Below are 18,385 nucleotides of genomic sequence, written 5' to 3'. Positions count from 1 at the left end.
CAATGTGAGAGAGAAACATCAATCAGTTGCCTCCCATAGGCACCCGGTCCCAGGAACAAACCCCCAACCTAGGTATGTGCCCTGACCGGGAATTGAACCAGAAACCTTTTGGTGTACAGACAACACTCCAACCAACTAAGCAACTCAGCCAGGGCTGAGACTAGAATTTCTCCGTCATTGGCTCTCTTATCACTGATGTCAATATAAGCAGTTAATAGCCCTGTCACTGTTTCCCATTTTTTGCCTCACACCTCATATTTCTAATCCCAACTTCTTGGTTTATGCTCAGTTCTCCCCTTCTTTCAAGCTCCTCATTTTTGTTTGCTTATTCTGTTTCCTGTCATTTCCGCTACTTCCTTGACCTTCATACAAATCAGAGGACATTTCACTTGATGTTACCAAGAAGATTACTCCTTTCCTTCTGGTCAGGAAACTGACCAAACACAGGAATATCTTTCAAGTCTCCTACTCTTCTAAGCCTTTGACCCATTTTCAAAGGGTTCCTCTTTTGCCTACTAGACAAGCATTTTATTCTCTTCCAGATTTGGCAAGGTTCTCAATGCTAGAACTGGTTGGAAATCTAAATTACATAGAATGAAAGTGTTATTACATCTCTCTACTTCCACTAAACTGTGATATGACTGAAGACAGGGATTGTTACCTTAACATAGCCAGCATACCATACAATAGCTGGAACACTGTAGCCACCAAAAAAGTGATTATTGAATGAATGAAATACCAAGGTGAATTAACAGCTTTCTCTGTACACTTTGGCATAAAGTAAGGCTTTGATAAGAGTTTTTGTATTAAATTATAAAATTCATGACTTAATATGATATTTAAATATAAAAATTTTAATCATGGCTTCTCTTTTATACTGCTTTCAACAGAGTATCTTCAATGGAATCCCCAGAAATAGTGAACAGTATTACTTAAAAAGATTTCTAGCCCTGGCCGATTTGGCTCAGTGGTTAGAGTGCTGCCCCTCAGACCAGAAAGACCCGGTTCCGTCCCTGCTAAGGGCATGTACCTCGGTTGCAGCTTGTCCCCGGCCCCAATTGGGGTCGTGTGGGTGGCAGCCGGTCGATGTGTCTCTTTCACATTGATGTTTCTCTCTCTCTTTCTTTCTCCCTCTCTCCCTCCTGCTCTATCTGAAAATAAATGCAGAAAAATATCCTCGGGTGAGGATTAAAAAAAAAAAAAAAGATTTCTAAGGAACAAAATATAGTGTATATCTAAATGTACACATTATATATGTTACCTAGTTCCACTCTAAATATAGATACTGGAAAATCCATTTAATTTGAAATTTTTTAGACTCTCTCCTCTATCAGCAAAGATATTTCAGAGTTACCTAGAATTCCATATTCTGGTCTCTCATTGTGATACAGAAAGAGTTCTTTTCAAAGACCTAAAAACAAAATAACTATTCGGCTGGGATTCCATGCCCAACATTGAGCAGTGTCAAGGGTCTTGTTCAAGAAAGCTGGTCAGAGCTCCCATGTGTTATTTATGTATCGTTCTCAACCTCGAGTCTCTTCTATACTTTTTAGTTTTCAATATTTTTCCACTTGATATTGAAATGATTGGGGTTAAAAACAAGTAACAACTTCCTTGGTAGAACCTCTAAATGGAGCGTTTCTTTGCTCAACCGACTAGAAACCTAGAATTAAAAATTATAGTCCTTGTATTACTTCAAAGGAATTATTATCCTTATCAAAACTCATCAAAGACCTCTACAGACTAAATAAAAATGTATGATAACAGCTTTCTGGTACACCTTAATCTTGCCCACCAACTTCCCCATCTATACAGGCTGCCATCTCTAACTCTTACTCATAGCCAAATATAGTTCCTATTCCTTCACTGTGCTTCTCTTCAAAACTAGAACTAGACTCCTCTTACTTTTCTAATAAGTAACAAACCAAAATCTAATTCTGACAAACCAAATATCTAAAAGTAAGCAATGAATTTAAATATAATTTTTGCATCCATTTAAAGTCATGTTTTAAAGAAAATCTCTTGTTCATTGCCTATATACAATGAGATTTGTGTGGTGTTTTTTTTTTTTTTTTCAAATGAGTGTGAGTTGCATTGTGCATGCAAGTTAACAGACCTGTGTTATTTCTTACTCCCCTTCTTTTGGTAGCAGCATCTCAATTTATTTCTATTGAACTACCCTTATCTTATTCTCAATCCATGTAGTTTGGCTGGCACTAGTCATTCCCATTCTCAAGTTTCTAGAATGAGCACAAAGTTCCTGGAATAGGTGCATGACTCAGGTCTGGACAGTCAATATATTCCCTCCCCCAAGCAGTAGTTCAGGAGTGGGTAGGTAACCCAGTAGGACTGATAAAACTCAATTCTGTAAGAATGAATTGGAAAGTTATCTTTCAGCTGAGGTTACTAAACTGAAAGAACATGATAAGAATCAACTTCACAGTGACCCAACCAGAAAAAAGAAGTGCCGAGAGATGAAAACAGATAAGAACACTCCAAAAGTATTTTGCCCAAAGATCTAATCAGTCCTGAGTTCAGCTGTTAATAGACATACCTGCTACAATCTTAGAATTACTGTTGGGAAATAATTGTCTCTGTGGATTTCTCACTGTTCCTGCATAATCAGAGCCTTCTGAGCAAAAGGTACTACTGTACAAGGATATTTGCATGACAGACAGCCTTGAAAGCTAGAGACAGTGTCTGCCTATAGATAGAGACCTCCAATGAGCTTTGGAGAAATAAAGCCCTCTTCTTCCCTTCCCTGGAAGACATTCACTTATATTCTTTTATTAACATGTTTATTATGTTACTTTATATTTTTTATTTATATGTACTTATTCACTAGTATAATAAACCTAAAGACAGTTTTCCTTTCTCCCCTGGAGAAATTTGCTTAATGAGTCATCTCTCTCCTTCTGCAGAGCATTCTCTTCCCATCAATGTTTCAGACTAAGCAGTTACATGAGGCAATAAATTATTATTTTTTATTTATTAATTCAATCAACAAATATTCACTGACAGCCTACTAAGCTACGTGCCATGCATTTTCCTACATAACAAACCAGACAAAAAGTCCTGCCCTCACCAAGATTATAATCTAGAGAGGAAACAAAATACAAAATAAATAAGTACAGTACACAGTATTGAGTGGTAAAAAGTGTTACAAAGAGAGAATAAGCAGGACAAGGTAACAAGTGTGGAGGAGGTCAGAGATTTCAAATGTATGTTAGGTGATTAAAGACTTTACAGATGGCCCTGGCCGGTTTGGCTCAGCGGTTAGAGCGTCCACCTGCGGTCCGGAGAGACCCGGGTTCGGTTCCCGCTAAGGGCATGTACCTCGGTTGCAGTTTGTCCCCGGCCCTGGTTGGTCGTGCGGGTGGCAGCCACTTGATGTGTCTTTCTCTTCCTCTCTCTCCCTCCTACTCTATCTGTACAAAAAATGGAAAAATGTCCTCGGATGAGGATTAAAAAAAGACTTTACAGATGAAGTAATGTTTGAGCAAGGTCTTAAAGGAGATAAGGAAGTAAGTCATATGGCTATATGGAGAGGATCATTCCAGGCAAGAACAGTAAGTGCAAAGCACCTATTTATGAAAGACCAAGAAGGTCCTCTGCCCATTTGTTAATTGGATTCTTTGTCTTCCTTTTGTTGAGCTGTATGAGTACTTTATATATTTTGGAAATTAACCCCTTATCCGATGTATCATGGGCAAATATGTTCTCCCATATAGTGGGTTCCCTTTTGATTTTGATGATTGTTTCTTTTGCTGTGCAGAAGCTTTATAGTTTGATGTAGTCATATCTATTCATTTTTTCCTTTGTTTTTCTTTCCCTTTGGTGATGTATTGTTAAAAATTCTGCTACGTGTGATGTCTGAGATTTTGCTGCCTACATTTTCTTCTAGGATTTTTATGGTTTTACAAGTTACATGTAAGTCTTTTATCCATTTTTAGTGTTTTCTTGTGTATGGTGTAAGTTGGTGGTTCAGTTTCATCTTTTTGCATGTACCTGTCCAATTTTCCTAACACCATTTACTGAGGAGACTGTCTTTACTCCATTGTATGCTCTTGCCTTTTTGTCATATATTAATTGAGCATAATGTCTTGGGTTGATTTCTGGGTTCTCTTTTATGTTCCATTGATCCATATGCCTGTACTTGTGCCAGTACCAGGCTGTTTTGATTACAATGGCTTTGCAGTATAACCTGATATCCAGTATTGTGATACCTCCAAATTTGTTCTTCTTCCATTAAAAATAGGCTAGTGTATTCTAGCTAGTACACTGCTGGTGGGAATGCAGACTGGTGCAGGCACTATAAAAAACAATGTGGTGTTTCCTCAAAAAATTTAAAAAGGAACTGCCATTTGACCCAGTAATCCCACTTCTAGGAATACATCCTAAGAAGCCTGAAAGACCAATCAAAAAGAATATATGCACACCTATGTTCATAGCAGTGGTAATTATTCCAACAGCTAAGATCTGAAAACAGCCCAAGTGTCCATCAGCAGATGAGTAGATAAATAAGCTACAGTACATGTACACAATGGAATACTATGCAGCTGTAAGAAAGAAAGATCTCTTACCCTTTAAGATGACACAGAGGGACCTGGAGAGTATTATGCTAAGTGAAATAAGCCAGAGAAAAACAAGTATCACATGATCTCACTTATATGTGGAATTTAATGAACAAATTAAAATGATTAACAAAACAGATCCAGAGACATGGGGATGGGAAGAGATAAACCAAAGAACATATATACCTAATCAATGGACACAGACAACAGTGTGGTGAAGGTAGGGCAAGACAGGAGTGGGGAGGAGGGTGTCAATGGGATAAGAGGGACATCTGTAATACTTTCAAAAATAAAGATAATTGTTTTTGTAAATAGAAAAGAAAGCAAGGAAGACTGCAGGGAGTGAATGAATAGTAGAAACAATAAAAAAAATCTGAGTTCAAAGAAAGATCTTGCATGAAGGAGGGAAAGTAAGACCACAAACTAGCTCATTTGAGGAAATTGAGCGTGTACTCTGAGTTACACAGGAAGCTACTGAAACATTCTGAGCAAAGAAGTGACATAATCTCTTACTTTTCAAAAAGATGACACTGCCTGGCCGGTGTGGCTCAGTGGACTGAGCATCCTCCCATGGACTGAGAGGTTCAATTTCCTGTCAGGACACATGCCCAGGTTGCTGGCCCAATCCCCAGTAGGAGGCATGGCAGGAGGCAGCCAACTGATGTTTCTCTCTCACATCAATGTTTCTCTCTCTCCCTCTCATTTCCTCTTCCTCTAAAATCAATAAAGGAAAAAATAAAAATAAAAAAGGATGACACTAATTCTGAGGCTAATATTCTGAGAGTAACAGTAGTTGCAGGGAGACTTGCTAGGAGTTATGTAGAAGGAAAGAAAGGAGAAAGAATGACCCTGATAGAGGGTGTGAGAACTAGTAGATTTCAGATATATTTTGAAGCCAACAGAATATGATCAAAGATTGTGTGGGGGGAAGTGAAAGAAAAAGAGTCAAGAATAACTTCACGGTTTGGGATCTGAGCAAAAACAAGGAAAGTGTTGGCACTTACAGAGATTGGAAGAATTAATTTTTTAATTGGGTTTCTATCACTGATATCCAAAAGAAGTCTGACACATATAAAATCAGGTAATACAAGTGACAGACCTAAAATGTAGAACTAAGTTGATGATATAAAGTGAAGAGAATCTGATATCCCTCTATTGTACAATGAGAAGTCAACAATCCTTAATAAGTAAAATCAGCTGAAACTGCCAACTCTTGTATTGGGCTATGTGCCTACTAAACATGGAACTGTAGAGTACTTAGTAAAAATGTAAGGATGTTGGTGTATTGCCTACTACACAGCAGTCTTCAGAAGTCCTTCAAAAAAGAAGCATATTTTGGTCTTAATAAAAGAAAAATCTTTTCAGTCTTTCATTACAAATCCAAGATGGCTCATATTTCAATTTATAAGATTGAAAATCAAATATCCCTAAACTAAAATTAGACCCTTACCTACACAAAAACAAAAACAGAAAAGCCTAATGCTCCAGGCTCCTGTCCAAGCATTCTAGCTAAGATATTTACCCATTCTAAAGAACCATCCACTATGAAACAGCCTGGGAGCAGGGACAAATTAGCTGTGCACTGTTACCTCAAGAAGTTGCTCTCAATGGCCTACAGACAGAAGTCAAGAAGGAAATTGAGAAGACTAGGATTTGCATGGTTTCTCAACCTCATTAGAACTGACACTAAAATGAAAAACTCTTTGTTGTGGGGGGCTGTCCTGTAGGATGCCTAACAGCATCCTTGAGTTCTACCCACTAGACTACTATTACACCTGCCTACTGAGTCCCAACCCCTCTATGTGACAACAAACATGTCTCCAGACATTGCCACATGTCCCCTGACATATGAATAATGCCTTGTTGGAGAACCACTGGATTAGGGTGATGGGCAAAGTTGTTCAGAGACATACCAGGCAATAAGGTTTGATTCAAGGACCAGGATTTGGGCTTTGGGTACTTGGGAGAAGTTGATCAAATGCAAAGATTAAAAAAAAAAAAAAAAAAACTTAGTTTTTAAAAGTTGTATTGCCTAAGAAACTCCCAACAAAGATTTGTTACTGCTCAATTCCTAAGATGTGTCCCAGGACCCCAACCCCTCATAAATAGAAAATGGACTATTGAAGTAGCACAGTCCCCATTAAGGGAATCTTCCTCAACACTCATCTTGGCTGTGACCAGGGGTAAAAAGAATAAACATATTCCCAGGAAGAATCAGTGACAGTCATATTGGCTAATCAAAAATCTTATTCCACTGCCAGAGCAAAGAGTCCTTGCCATTCCTATCCAATGAAATACGAACATATGGACTGGAAAACCTCGGCAGGTTGTTTTCCTTTTTCTCTTTTCAAGTTTTTACTTTCTTTGTGCTATTTTCATTCTATCACTGAACACTGGCTTTATTACAATTAGTTATATTTATCATTTAACCATAAGTTCCTAGACCCTCAGTCTATCCAAGCAGAACTGAGAGAATCACCCAGAGATCCTAGACTTAAAGTTAGATGCAGCAGTTAAACAAGTCTTTGGGTTGTCTTCCTTTGTTGGGAAACAGGTGGTAAATGCACTGAAGTTGTTCAAAGAATTCCACTATGTTAAGTGAGGGCTTTTTTTCAAGGGTGTAGATGTATGTAAAGGAGGACGTGTATGCACACTGGGAGGATGTATAGTGAATATCTTTTGTCCAGCATATATTGCCCCTTCCCATGGTCATAGTACCCTCTTTTTCTTTCTATGACCCACCCACCCTGACTCTCAGTCCACATGGTTCAGACCATGAGGCTGACCACAGTCCCTAGTCTCTGTTCCAATAGTTAGCACCTGGTCCAGATCTGGCCTATCATCATATGCTATCTCCCTGACCAGAGGATTAATGATGGAAATATGACCCAGTTTATTTAATGAGATATAATCCCAGGACTAATGCTATAATGGGCAAGAGAAGCTCTTTTTATGTTAGACTTGCTAAACTGGAAAAAAATGTAAGCCTGAAGCCATCAGAGAGAGATCCGCATGGAGAAAGCCTACCTAAAAGTATATCTAACACAAAAGAAAGCCACTGGGCATGTCCTGAGGCCACTGTCTGAGCCCACTGAATCCACCTGTGCCTGGACAGAGTACACTCCGGTGCACAACAGTGCCCTAAACTAGTATAAGTAGGGTTTTAATCTCATACAACTTATGAAATTTAAAAATCTAATATTATTACCAGTTATCAGATGAACCTGATATCAGTTTTCAAATGGAAAAATTGAAGTCATACAAATTAAATTATTTGCCTAAAATCATACAACTAATCACTGGTGACACAGATTCAACCCTAGGCAGATCTGGTTCTAATATCCATGTTCTTTACACTACATCATACTCTCAGAAAAAAACCTGAAACTCCTCTATGCATTCTAATTATCTGTAACCACAAGGTAAGTTCTTACATGGAGTGAGTACTCTATAAACATCTGTTGAATAACCAAAAAAGAAAGAATCATGTCTTCTTGCTCTCTGTCCCATTCCTGCAACAAGTTGTGTCTTGTGTGACAAAAAGCATTTCCGCATTATTTTATAATGTAGGCTACCTACTGCAAGGCCGTGTCTATTTCTTTACCCTCTTATATTCTTTCAAAAACCATTTTACTATATAAAATAGCACATGTCCCTAACTAAGCTAAGTCACTTCGATGACAGAATGCCAGTTGTGGTCACAGGGTAAATCATGATCCAAAATACAAACAGCCATCAGAACCTTAGAAAGAGGCCATCACCAAGGTCTAGTTACTATTCTGTTACAACTAATTGTGAAAAGGGAAACTATATCATCTTTAAGTGATATATTGTTGTTTATGTTAATATTTTAATAATTTGTAACAACTACATTAACATCTAGAAAGTATGAGCTATTTATAAACAGTCAAGTCTCTCAAATATTATTGTTGAGGGTGAGCGAAAAGGGAAGCGAACAGGATTTATGACTAAAACATCCCTGACATTTTCAAAAAATCCATCTAAAAACAACACATATTTTTGTCAGAGCTAGAACACTCAATAACAATGTTTCACAAGTCAACTTTCATTTCCCTAGAAGGTGTGGTGGACTGATTCAAATCCAGATCAAAGACACTGGATTCAACATTTCTTTTTTAAACTTATTCAAAAATGTCTATTTTCTGGCTAAGATCCACCACTTTTTTTAGTCCTTTTTACTTTTTCTTCACTTCTAGCAGCTGCCTTTATTTTCAGGAAAATATTTTACAAAGAAGCAACATGTTATCGCTTACCAAAGAGTTATAATATAGGACAACCCCAGAAAACAAGCCAAGACAAGATGTAGACATTGGGCAGTTAGCTAGAGTCATGCACATCTCAGGGCCTCACTTCCAATAACAGAAATTCATTTCAGCAAAACCGCAAATATTTCAACATGGACCTTTAGAGTCATTCCCAAATAATTAAAACTGACATTAAATCTAGGGCTGCTAATTGTTCACTGTATTTAAACCCTTACCATTTGTATTTATTTCAGGCTTGGCAATGAAAGACCTAAATTCAAATCCTGGGTCTCCTTGAATAAATGACGTGACCTGAAATTGGTTCCAGATCACAAAAAGAAAACATGTACAAGCTATCCAATTTACAGGGCTGTCATAAAAACAAAAACAAATGTACAAAAAGTGTCTAGAACTTTTAGTAAGCACTAAACAAAAATCAATGCCCCTCCCCCATAACAATATCTGAATCCACATAATTTACTAAAAAACTTTTACTGACATAAACTATTTCTACCCTGGAGGTTAAAATGTTGAGGAGGGGTGAAAAAAATATATACATAAACAAATAATTATATAAATCTAATATAATATTATACATATATATCAGTAAGAGAAAATCAGCCTCATGCTTTGTAAAAAGTTCCTAATTATATATAAATCTAGGTAAAGATCCATATAGTTTTCCAGCATAACTATTTATAAATAATTAGGATAGGATCTAACTAGTTATTTGTCATTAATAATTATCTGAGACAACTACATTGTTTAGTTCCCTTTAATTACTCTACTACTGCAAATTTACTCAATACATAGAAAGTAAAGAGGCCTGACAAAATGATGATACTTAAGCAGAATATATAAGTTTGGAGTAAATTCAGAATGGATATAAAATGTGACAGTGACTGGATTTGTGACATTAGAAAGTCCACCATACAAAACAGACTCTGTAGTGAAACAAAAAGGTAATGATTGAAAATGTTTCCTTTGCTCCTAAGCAAAGTAAAATTTGCAAAACTTTAATGAAAATTGTAATGATTATTAACATATATAAGAGTGTATAGAAAGCATGTGATTCTGAAGGAAATTTAATTCAAAAGAAGCCTTTCATGAAGAGGTGGTGTGCTGTTAGGGTGGCTCTCACCCAATTGTAACCAAAACTGAATACTGGTAGAAGAGTCTAATGCATTTTTCTTTGTATAATGTCTAATAAACAAAAGAACTCAACCAACTGACAAGTGAAACTTGGGAAATCCTCTCAAACTAGGCATTCAGAGAGCAGAAGGGACACACTACAGAAGTCCCCAACCCCAAGGAGATGAAACACCCAAGAGACAGCAGCAAGCATCAAGCACTACAGTGATCAGGGACTAATTCTACAACTTTGAGACAATGCAAAAATACTCTTGTTCTGCAAACCCCAGGACACAATAGTCAGAAATAAGAACCTCTACATGTACGCCAATGATACAATGCAAAGCCATCGGCTTTCATTTTGGAAACAAAATGACTCAAGTCCTATTATAAAACTGTTAAGGTTCTAATGCGTTCACTTAAATTTTTCAAATAAATTTGGCTGTATTTTATAGAACTAGTTATATCCTAGATCCACAAAGGTTTCAAGAAATACTACTTGCTAATGTCAAGGGTATTATGAACATTGTTTTTGTAAGTCTTCATTTCTAACTGAATATTATATATATTACATCCACACAGATTTTTGAATAAGTTAAAAGCAATCTCATTCACAATGACGTAATTTTAAAGATACTTTTCTGACCTAGCCAATGTCAATAGCATTTTTATAAACATCTAGAATATAAATATTCTAGTATTGCGTTTCCCCTTCTCCTAAAACCATGTCCCACTATGAAAATACTTTTTCTGAAAATAAAATAATTTATACTAGAAAACTAATTTTGATTTTTCTACAATAGTGTTATTTTATTTACAATAAAGATCATAGTGCTATTATTCAAATATTTTAGCTTATCAGTTACTCTGATTTTGATATGTAAGACTTCATTATCAACATAAAATTAGTAATCCTTTCTTCTGTAGTATTAAATATTGATATTAATAAGTGAAGAGGCATTCATTTCAGGAAAAGGTATAACTTGGGTGTCAACTGTAGTGCTATAAGGTCTGTCTCAAGTGTTTGTTACTAATAATAGTCACACACTCTTTTTAATGACTCACTTTCAGAGTAGATTCAAGTTTATCCCTACAATGACATAATTTCCAGTCACTTATATTGTGGTATGCTTTCTTTTCTTTTTTTCTTTATTGCTTTTAGAGAGCGAGGAAGGGAGAGGGAGAGAGATAGAAACATTGATGAGAGAGAACATCGCCTGGCCACCTCCTGCATGCCCCCCACTGTGGATTAGGCCCATAACCTGGGCATATGCACTGACCAGCAATCTAACTGGCGACTTCATGGTGCATGGGTTGATGCTCAACCATTGAGTCGCACCAGCCAGGCGTGGTATGCTTTCTTGAGCAGAAGAGAACACGATGGAATTACAGAGAGCATGGCTGCGAACTGCACATTAGCATATGTCACACATGTAAGTACCTTGTACGGGATGGGAAAAATATTGGCAATCACTGACTTAGATTCCAAAACCTTTTTTTTTTTTACTGGCTAAGGAAATAAGGACTATCCGATTCAACTCCTAGCTCTTCACTCAGTTCAATGCTTGCTTCACAACATCGACAACTATAGGTTGGTCTGTGCATTTAAATTGTGTGTTTTTAAAGATTAAACCCTATAATCATAGAACACACATTTTGAACTAGGTATATTTATAAAATATTGGTTCTTTAAAAATAATACATAGTAGCAGGAAGCAGAAAACTCTCAATTTAGAGTTGTAATATATTTGAAAATAGTTTAAGTTTTAAATAGATTAAGTAAATGTGATTTATGATGGGGAGGAACACTAGAGATTTTAGGAAGTAATATTTAGTTTTTCTGTACCACTTTTAAGCCAGTATTTGTGGTTTAAATGAAAGGAATTTTGGGAAACCATCCAACAACAGATAATAATCTAAGTTAAAAAAAAAAAAAAAAATTCAGGAATTCAGACAAACTAGATATATTTCGAGGTAAAAAGCATTTAAATTTCTGATTATCCCTACTAAGATAAAGTAATCAAAGAACTATAAAAAAAACAGCTAATCAGAGACCTTTTTAATTATTTACTGTGTCACTACACATGCGAATGTCATTCAACTTAAGTGAAATTAATGTTATTATTTTAATTTCCTAAGTCTAAAGTTTAGGGACTTTTAGGATGCTAAAATAAACACAATAACACTAAGAGAGATAAAATTAAAACTATAATGTAAGGAATTCACATAATATGGAAGTTGAGGACTTCCTCACTTGGGCCACTTTACCTTCATTGTCTCATTTCTTCCTCATAACAACTTGTGAGGCAACTTAATCATCCCCATTTTACAGACGAGGAAACTGGTTTAAAGAAATTAAATAACTTGAGCAAAACCCCAAGAAAGAAATTCATAATTTCTGACTAAACCCAGATTATCTGGCTCCAAAAAAAAGAATCTTCTTTCACTCCGCGCTGTGACCTAGCAAGAAACACCTACATTAAAACTGTCAGTCTTTTAATTAAAACTTTCTAAAAGAGGAGACGATGCCAGGTTTATAGTAAGTGGTGATGATGTATAGACTAAAAACTAGTCATACTTTCATAAGTATATATGGATGTTTAGGAAATAATTCCAAATCACACATGACATAAATTTTTAAAAGCTGAATACGTAATATTCCAAAAGTGAAGAAATCTGAAAATGTTTGTAGAAAGGCACTAAATAAACTTCATCTTACCTAGTTGTATTTAATTCCAGAGAAAAAACCTGAGATGCCCCAAGCTGTGTCAGCCAAAAAGCAATTTCATGTGGGTAACTGGGATTCTATTTATATTTATGAAATAAGTACATCATTGCTTGGGTCTGATTCTTTTGTTCTGACTCTAATTTGTCCTATATTGATTCTTTTCCATTTTTCTTCAAGATTTTGGAGCCCTCTTCTGATTTAGGGTAACTGAGTCTCAAGTTCAGGAACTCCTGCAAGTTTAGATGTAAGTGCAGACATACTACAATGAAAACCATAAAACTGTAATGTTGGCAGAGTTTTACAGAAAAAGCAAAGTTTCAGTTATTTTCCAAAGCATTAAGTATGGTAGAATTACTGATGACTTTTCTATAGTTTTACTGACTTGCTTTTAATGCATTTAGCTTTTATAACAAAAATTAAAAAGGAAGAAGGAAAGACAGAGAGAGGCGGTGGGGGAAAAACCTAGAGTTTGAATTAAAAAGATCTAATTTTTTATTTAAAAGCATCTTATTCTTTCCAAAGTTCCAAAATTATGACCTGCTTGTTCCCTTTAACCTCTCAGTAATATGGTAAATGAATCATACATGAGCATGCCAAAGACAAATGAGATATTAAAAAATGAGTTAATTCAAAGATCTATAAATTCTGAGACATAGCTCTTAATTGCAATATTTAAGAAATTAATTATAAAAATGAGGTAAGTATAACAAATAAACTTTGGGGTAAACTAAGACTGATAAACAGGATTCAAATACTTAAAGTGCAGGAATTTCCTAAGTATGGAAAAATTACAAATACAGTAAACACATATGTGAATTTATAGCCATTTCTTTTTCTTTTATTATAAACTGAAGCTCTATATTAAAAGATTCCTTTAGCAACACCATGAAACAACACCCAAGCAAGTCTTGAGTCCTATCAAAATACAAATCTCTCTAGATAATTACTTCATTTTCCATGAAATAATTCTAACAAAATGTCACATTTGTAAGCTTTCTTTTTCCATTACAAAAATACATTCTTATTCCAACACAATGTATTTAGATTAATCCAATTTATTAAGTATGTTACCAATGCACTGCATAACTGATAGCCTTTGGACCTGTCTTCAAAAGAAGATGCTTAAAGTACAAAACTAGAATCTATTAACACAGCAGTCCAATTTTAAAACAAAACTTTTATTTGTATAACAAGTTCATTATAGTTTTCATTTTTTCTGATTACCAAAATGCAGTTTACTAATCTGGGCCTTGATTTACAAAGATGATGACTTCTTACTCACTCACAAGGTTGCTTTATAACTCTCATGGAATTAAACTGCTATAGGTTTCATAAACACTACCTCCATCTACAAGTGGAAATAAGCAACTTGCTGGTTTTCAAACTTGATCATTTCAGTTCCTCTGTTCCTTATATTTATTATGTAACAACTGTACTTAAAACGTTATTGTTGCCTGGCCTGTATGGCTCAGTGGCTGAGCATCAACCCATGTACCAAGAGGTTGCCAGTTTGATGCCTGGTCAGAGCACATGCCCAGGTTGTGGGCCAAATTCCCCCTGGGTGGCATGCAAGAGGAGGCCCACTGATGTTCTCTCTCATCAATGTTTTTATCTCTTTCTCCCTCTCCCTTCCTCTCTCTCTAGAATCAATAAAGAAAAAAAAATGTTATTGCTGTGCAGGTAGTTGGGTAATTAGTTACTGAACAATTCAAGTTTTCTGCAATGTTTGAAACTTTTCATAGTGAAATACTGGTGGAAAGAAAATGGCAAATTTGAAATGGTCACAGACCAGAATTATAGTTACCTAACAGTTGAAGATGATCTGAAAGTGATTTTTCTTTAAAAAGCCTGGACTATTTCTTCCAAACTACTGACATCAACCTTTGAAATAGTGCAGAAGCAACATTAAGTGGAGCTTAAATAATTTTACATGGTATATGTTTAATGCTGCCAACCATCCGTGCGGAAAAGAAACAGATCTTCACCAAAAGTCTTTCATGGAAGAAAACAGAGAAAACATTTCCATTCATGGAAGAAAACAGAAAACATTTGCACCTATTCCTATGTACTCTCAATATATTCCCAATACCTTTGGAAACATAGTTCCCTTGGATCAAGAATACTAGCTGAGTCGCCCTGGCTGGTTTGGCTAAGCAGTTAGAGCATTGGCCTGTGGTCCACAGAGACACGGGTTCGGTTCCCACTAAGGGCACGGACCTCCGTTGCAGTTTCTCCCCGGCCCTGGTTGGGTCATGCGGGTGGCAACCACTTGATGTGTCCCTTTCACATTGATGTTTCTTGCTCTCTATCTGATGTTTCTCTCTTGCTCTCTCCCACTCTATCTTAACAAAAAAATGGAAAAATGTCCTCAGGTGAAGATTAAAAAAAAAAAAAAAGAATTCTAGCAGAAAAGTGTTCCTGGATTGCAAGATATATACTCAGCTTTCTTTTGCATTGACGGCAAATTTATGGCTCTTCACAAATGTCCTTCTTAATACCATACAAGTATATCAGGACTACAACACTGCACTAGTGAAATAATTATATTTTGCAATAGATTATTTTTAATCCTGTTCCCATTCCATAGGTTGAAAAGCATATTCTAGTCTTTAATCACTAAAATAGTTTTGGTTTATTTGATTTTTATGTTATACTTTTATATACAGTGGTTCCATTTGAGAATTTTTTATTATCTTAAAATACCTTTTTATTATTTATACTATCCCCTTAGCGAAGCTGATGTCAAAGTGACAGTGAAAACCACAATGATCATATGCAGCCCCTTACAAATTAAGACTTCTTTTTAACCATAAGGCGAACAAAAATCAAAGGCTACAAGCCTTAATAAATTTTTAGGTTTGGGATTGCACAGCACCAGATAACATCACAAATGTACAAAGAAAAAAGCGACAACTTCACAGTCAACTCCTTATCATTTGTGCATGACCTACCCCGGCCAGGCGGTACCAATTCCAACCCAAACAGGGCGTTTAAGAGAGTTGACAGAAGGGAAACGCCAATGGCAGAAAGCTGACCCAAAGGTGCCTCCCAACACCTCCTCAACCCCAAATGCAAGAAGAGAGCAGCAGCTTCACACTTAATAGTTTATCTCTCCACGGTCTCTTCGGAGTCACCTCTGGCCCAAGAAGCACCAGGGCCAGACAGGACCAGGGATGGAAGGTGAGAAGTAAAAGCGGGAGGTGAGGAAGCCGACCTGCAGAAGAGCCGGGGTCGACTGGGCGGGGGCGTCAAAGGAGACTGCTGGGCCCCGGCGGTAGGAAGGAACTGGGGAGCACCTAGGGGTTGGGGCGGCCCCCACGGCTGGAGGGCCGCGCCAGGAGTGGTGCACGCCGAGGGAAAGGGGTGCGGGAGTGATGGGCGGTGCCTAGAGCCCCCCTCCACACCCCGCAGCCCCCCGACCCGGCGACGGGGCGGGGTCGTGGCGCCCGCCTCAGCCCTTTCGCGCCGGCACCCGCCCCCTCAAGCCTCCCGTCCGGGGCTGGTGGGAGGGGCGGGCCTCGCGGGGCCGGGTGCGCAGCCCGGCCCAAAACCCGAACCAGGAATGCTCCCCCGCGGGCGCAGGACGAGTGGGAGACCCCGCAGCCTGGGGCGGACGGGGTGGGGGTGGCTGAGGGCGGAGGAAGAGCATTCGGCGCAGCCGCCGCAGCCAGGGCTAAGTCCCCGGCACCCTTCTGCGGCCAGGGAGCGTAGCCCCGGTTCTACGCTGGTCTTCCCTCCTCTTCCCCCCTCCCCCGGCGTTGCCCCAGGCAACAGCGCCCGCCGTCGGCGGCGCGAAACTCACTTACCTAGAACCTGACAAGCAGGAGCCCCTCAGACACGGGAGCCAGTCACCACCCCGCGTCACGGGGGCAGCCACAGCCAATGGCCGCCGCTGTCACGAGCGTCCACGGCCAATCCAGCTGCACTCCGGTCTCCGGGCACCCTCGCAGCCTCAGCCAATGGGCACGAGCGGAAGGCGGCGCTGCCGGCCGCCCCCAACCCCCTCCTCCACCACCTCCCAGGAGGCGGGGCGCGGCCGACTGGCCCCGGCCCGGGAGGGTGGGACTCGGCCCCGGGCCCCGGGCCCGGTGGGCTTGCGCGGACCGGGCTGCGGGCGCGGCCAGGGGAGGCGTGGAGCTGCGGCCACCGGCCTCTGGGCTCCCTCCCCGGCTCGGGTGGGGTCCCAGGTCCTCCTGTCAGTGCTGCTGTCTTCGTGCCTCCAGCCCGCTCCTCTAGCGGTGTCCAGAGCCGGCGGGTGGGAGTGAGGGCGGGATGCGCCGGAGGCGGACGGCGTCACAGGAAACTTTGGGAGACTCGCCTGGCTGCGGCCGGGAAGTGGCCCGGCCCGGTGTGATAAGCTGGGGCCGCCTGGAAGGGACTACCCCGCAGATCGGCCGCCGGAAAGGAATTCGGAGGGTGGGGACGGAGGCGTGATCAAGTGTGCCCGCGGGGTGCTGGTGATCCCGGGAACTGAAATCGATGGGAACGCGGACCCCCGACTCCTAAATGCACATTTTTCACCCTTAGGATCAGTCACTTTTTCTTGTGCATTTTACTTGCATCAGTTGTAACTTTCTTCAGTGCACCTAAAGGCAGGAACTGTGTCTTTCTCATCCCTGTAATTACTGTGCCTGCGACTTTTAAAAAAAAAAAAAAAGAGCTGCACACTCAATGCTGGAATTGTGATAGATGATGTTTAAAAGCGTCCTGTGGGTGGATCGTATAAGTTCTTACCTCTTCGAGAGTAGAATGCGTGAAGAACCCAAATTGGTTTGCTCTCCCAGTGAGGCTTTTTCTGAAGCGTCCTTCACCAAAAAGATTTGGTGGAAAATGAGTAATGGGAGCTAAACGAAGCAAACTAGGTAATCTGTAACAGTATGATAGGTATTAGTCACTATTCAAGGGTGTGTTCCTGTAGCCGACTTAAGGCATGTACTTTGGTTGAACCACATTCTTTGCCTGGAGCAAATCTAACTGCAATCAACCTCATCTCCACACTATGCCACCTTTAAAACTTTTACGTGGGAGCCAAAGAAGAGGGGTGAATTTTTCCCCCCAAACTTGTTTATTTGACCGTAGCAAAAGCCCTACACATAGAAAAACATAAATTTTAAATTGGCCTTTTATTGTCTACTGTTTCAAAGTCAAAGAACACAAAACATGTTGTAAACACAAATCAAATGTTAAAATAAGAGAATTCTCCCCATCGAAAATAGAGGAAGAGATTTCCCTTCTCAAATCATTTACCTTAGAAAATTTCTAATGGTTGCATGCTTTCTCATCTCTTTGAAGTGCAGATAAATGTTTGTGATTACTAAATAAATCTTGCATCAGCTAGTACTTAGTCAGCTTCACTTCCCAGGAATGTCTTCCCAGGAATTTTCAAGGAATTATCTCTGAAATGCAAACATTAAAAGAGATAGTACCCATGAACGGATAAAGAAGAGTGGTTTATATACAATGGAATATTATTCAGTCTTCAAAAAAGAAAGAAATCTTGCCAATTGTGATAACATAAATGGACCTTGAGGTCTTATGTTAAGTAATATAAATCAAAGAAATACAAATAGCATATAATCACACTTATATGTTGATTTTTTTTAATCCTCACCCAAGGATATGTCTTAATTGATTTTTAGGGAGACAGAGAGAGAAACATAGATGTGATTGGTTTCCTCTGATACTCA

General features: G+C 38.8%; 1 protein-coding gene across 3 annotated transcripts in view; it reads right to left on the bottom strand.

Annotated features, from left to right (window-relative positions):
• Nucleotides 1-16,565, bottom strand: part of FER (FER tyrosine kinase) — a 364,169-nt gene extending 347,604 nt beyond the window's left edge. For all 3 annotated transcript variants that reach the window (XM_036278843.1, XM_036278845.1, XM_036278844.1), the window contains exon 1: nucleotides 16,505-16,565. The gene's annotated coding sequence lies outside the window, so the exon portion shown is untranslated. The remainder of the gene's footprint in view (nucleotides 1-16,504) is intronic.
• Nucleotides 16,566-18,385: the final 1,820 nt, after the last annotated feature.

Source organism: Molossus molossus, unplaced genomic scaffold, assembly GCF_014108415.1.
Source record: "Molossus molossus isolate mMolMol1 unplaced genomic scaffold, mMolMol1.p scaffold_m16_p_3, whole genome shotgun sequence".
Classification (NCBI taxonomy): domain Eukaryota; kingdom Metazoa; phylum Chordata; class Mammalia; order Chiroptera; family Molossidae; genus Molossus; species Molossus molossus.
The sequence above is the reverse complement of the archived record's forward strand: the minus strand, read 5'-3'. Positions and strand labels throughout refer to the sequence as shown.